The following is a 4,602-nucleotide window of genomic DNA, read 5'->3' as shown; positions in this document are numbered from 1 at the left end:
TTTGTGAATGTGCCATGTGCAGCTGAAAAGAAGGTGTATTCCTTTGTGTTCTTATTTATTTTTCTCCACATATCAATTAAATCTAATTTTTCTAGGACTTCATTTACCTCTTTTACCTCTTTCTTATTTATTTTTTGGTTTGATTTATCTAGATCTGACAGAGGAACATTTAGATCTCCCACTAGTATGGTTTTACTATCTATTTCCTTCTTGAGCTCTGCCAGTTTCTCCTTTATGAATTTGGGTGCTATGCCACTTGGTGCATACATATTGAGCAGTGTTATTTCCTCATTGTTTATACTGCCTTTAATCAGGATGTGATGACCTTCCCTGTCTTTTTTAATCATATCTATTTTTACTTTGGCTTTGTCAGAAATCATGATAGACACTCCTGCCTTCTTTTTCTCATTTGATGCCCAAAAGATTTTGCTCAAGCCCTGAACCTTAAACTTGTGTATGTCCACCTGTCTCATATGTGTTTCTTGTAGACAACATATGGTAGGATTTTGGTTTCTATCCACTCTGCTATTTGCTTCCGTTTTATGAGCGAGTTCATCCCATTCACATTCAGAGTTATAATCATCAATTGTGCATTTGCTGACATTTTCATATTCTCCTCTATTCCTACCCCCTTTTTCTTATACTATTTCCTTTTAAACCAGTGGTTTGCTATTAAGCCACTATCCCTTATCCACTCCCTTGATTAACTTCCCTTTCTACCCCCTCCCTTATTTTTCCCCCTCTTTTTGTTTTTAAAGGCCTTAAGAATTTCCTCCCCTTTTTCTCCCCTCCCTTTTTTTGACCTCCCCACTCCCCTGCTCCCCTTGGTTTATCCCTTCTGACTTTCTCAGAAGGGTTAGATAAGAGTTTTACGTCCCAATGGATAGTATAGCTACTCTTCCCTCTCCGGGTTGATTACACTGAGAGTAAGGTTTTATTATTGCCTCTTAATGCTTTCTTCCTCTCCTTCTTATAATAGTATTTGTCCCCTCTCCTTCCCATGACCTCTTTGTGTGTAATAGAATATCCTATTTTCCTTATTCACTCAAGTTTCTCTTGGTGTCCCCTGCTATTCACCCCTTCTTTCCCATCCCCCATGTCACCTTAGATTATTTAGTGTTCCACCCTCACCCTGTGAATTATTCTTCTGATTATTATAATAGTGAATACTATAATAGTGAATAGAGTTCACTACAGAGAATTATACATAACATTTCTCTACATAGGAATACAGATAATTAGATCTCACTGAGGCCCTTAAAAAGGCAAATTTAAAAATTATAAGTTTTCTTTCTTTCCCCTCTGTATCTTATTTACCTTTTCATGTTTCTCTTGATTTTTGTGGTTAGATATCAAACTTTCCATTTAGCCCTGGTCTTTTCTGTGCAAATACCTGGAATTCTTCAATTTTGTTGAATGCCCATACCTTCCCCTGGAAATATATAGTCAATTTTGATGGGTAGTTGATCTGTGGTTGCAGGCCCAGCTCTCTTGCCTTTCTAAATATTGTATTCCAAGCCTTGCAATCTTTTAGCGTGGAGGCTGCCAGATCCTGTGTGATCCTGATTGGTGCTCCTTGATATTTGAATTGTCTCTTTCTGGCTTCTTGTAAGATTTTTTTCTTTTGCTTGGAAACTCTTGAATTTGGCAATTATATTTCTGGGCATTTTCTTATCTGAATCGAATGTCGCGGGTGTTCTATGGATCCTTTCAATGTCTATATTGCCCTGTTGTTGTAGGGCTTCAGGGCAATTTTGCTGAATAATTTCTGTTAGTATGGAGTCCAGGTTTCTATTAATTTCTGGTTTTTCTGGAAGACCAATGATTCTCAAGTTGTCTCTTCTAGACCAGTTTTCTTGGTCTGTCACTTTCTCATTGAGATATTTCATGTTTCCTTCTATTTTTTCAGTCTTTTGACTTTGTTTTATTTGTTCTTGTTGTCTTGAGAGATCATTAGCTTCTAATTGCTCAATTCTAGCCTTTAGGGAATGGTTTTCGGCTATAATCTTCTGGTTTTCGGCTATAATCTTCTGGTATTCCTTTTCAATCTGGTCATTTCCGGTGTTCAATTTGCTTATCAGTTCATTTTGTTTCTTAGCCTCACTTTCCAATTGCAAGATTCTACCTTTTAAACTGTCATTTTCTTGCCAGATCTCTTCCATTTTCCTCAAAATCTCAGTTTTGAACTCTTCCATAGCTTGTGAGGAGTTTTCTTTATTTGAGGAGGGTCCGGATGCTTGTTTGTTCTCCTCCTCTGTTTGCTCGGTTGTCTGGATTTTCTCTGTGTAAAAGTTGTCAAGTGTTAAAGACTTCTTTTTCTTGTTGTTAATCTTTCTCTTCTGAACTTCCTGAGACTGGGTAGCCATCATTAGCCCAGCAGCTTCTCAGGTTTATCCTCGTGCTCAGGGTCTGTCCACGGTCTTTTGGCTCCTGAGGTCTGAGTTCTGGTTTTTTCCAAGGTCAAGCCCCCTGGTGGACCCCCTTGCTTGATCCTCTGCTGGAGGTTTCTTTACAAGTCTCAGGGCGCTTCTTCCACAGTCGTATACCTGTCTGCACTGGTTCCCCACTCAGGGTTTCAGAGCCTTAGCTCGCAGCTGTGTCTGCCTCCACCTGTGCCTCCAACCATGCCTGTGCTCTGCTCCCGCTCTCTGTACCCTGCGCCCGTGCTCTGCGTCCTGTTTCCGTGCTCAGAGTTTGTGTGCGTTCTTTAGCTTTTTGGGGTCCTAAATCTTGCTGCTCTCAGGAACAGGCCCCGGAGCTGCCAATGACTCGATGGGTGCCCCAAACTTGCTCTATTTCTTTTTAGCTGGCTTCGGCGTTATAGGTGGTGTGTGTGGAGGGGGTGGGAGTGGGGTGGTTGCTCAGCCCGCGATTTAGTGAGAGCTGTTTCACCCCTTTATAGCATGGAAATTCCCCTATTCCACGTACCTTCCACACTGTGCCCTGTTGTGGGGTTCCTCTGTTCGTCTGGACTTGTTTTTATGTCCCCTTGAGGAGTTTTGTGTGTTTTGGTCAGGAGAGGTTAAGAGCTGCTTCTTACTCTGCCGCCATCTTAACCCGGAACCCAAAATATTTTTTTTAAAGGGATTAAAGTAGTCTCCACTAACTCCCATTTCTTATTCTCTTATATAATAAGAATTGTTTGGCACATTTGGTGCCTCTAAAATTATATAGTAACAGGCCTTTTTGTCTGTTTGCAGATCTGTGTGTTGTGTTTTAGGCTGCTAAGTCTCTAGGGGAGAAGAAATGATTTATTAAATGAATAATGCAAAACAATTATTTTCCATTTGTTTAATCTTGTACAGTTGATTAATTAAAAACAAATCAAACAGAGTTCATCACAGTTTTCCAATTTTTAAGTGGCATGGGAATCCATGAAGATACCCATAAAAGCCAACAATGTTTAGTGGACAAAAGAGAAATATATGAAGGTCTCCAAGTTTAGGGAAGTAATGGGAAGCAAAACACATCTGTTGGGACTCTAATTAAGGGTTCAGGTTTATTTCCTTTGTCTTATGATTTTTAAGGTCAAGTTTCTCTTTTCATGTTTCCATATGACTTGTCCCTCATGTTCCTTTCCATAGATAGAGGATTTATTTCTAAAGATGGCAGAATGTCTAAGTTTCATGGATTTTGTTTTTTTTTGCTTAGTGTTCCAAATTTATCACTCAGGCTAAAGCAGGAGATCTCAGAGCCATGGGCATTTAAGAAACATGGAAGCTTTCTGTTATTTATTTCGGGGGTGAGGGGAAAGGGGCTGTAAGTGAATTAAAAATGCTTTAATTTAATTTAAAAAATGTATTTCAAAGCACCTAATAATGCTTTCTACACTTTATCTAGGTGCTAATGGAAACAGTGGTGTTTGGAAGTGATTGCTGGGTTATATGGAATTTTTGAATAGAAAACTTCAGAAAGCTGGAGGCAGATTTGAATTAAGAGAGAAAGAAATAATACATCTGCTGCTGCGGAAACCTGTTGCTTTAGAAATTATTCTTTAATGAAGTCATAGGTGGAGCCAAGGATTGAGATTTAAGTACTTCAGTTCTTTCCCTCTAGAAGATATTCTTTAGAGCTATTCAGCTGACCCCTATGGTCATTTGGCAAGCTGGGTCATCTGAGGACATCAATTATGTTCCCTCACATCTCTCGGGATAACTTTGAGGGGCTGGGAGTATCTTTTCTAGGACTGTAGCTCATGTTCCCCAACTAGTATGTTTTCTCTTCCATGATTATCAGCTGAAATAAAATAGTCAGCCATATTTCATTCACTTTCAGAAATAGGTATTTGCTTCAATGGGATGGTTGGCACAAAACATTCCTCTCAAATTCTCAGATATGGTTCCCTACACTTCCGTTGTTAGACAGTAAGCTTCTTGAGGGTGAGGGCTAACTTTCTCATTCCTATTTGTATCCTCAGTGCTTACACTGTGCCTGGTACATAGGAGGTGCTTAATTATTGTTTATTGACTATTTACTCATTAGTACCTACTGAATCTAGGAAGAAGTGGGCTCATGGTTAGATAGAGTGTGGCAAAAGAGTAACTCACAGCTTTTGGAAATCTCTCTTGGGATTTTTGGAGAGTTTTCAAGATGTTTTTCTTA

Source organism: Gracilinanus agilis, chromosome 6 (genome assembly GCF_016433145.1).
Source record: "Gracilinanus agilis isolate LMUSP501 chromosome 6, AgileGrace, whole genome shotgun sequence".
Taxonomy (NCBI): Eukaryota; Metazoa; Chordata; class Mammalia; order Didelphimorphia; family Didelphidae; genus Gracilinanus; species Gracilinanus agilis.
This window is presented reverse-complemented; position numbering follows the sequence as displayed.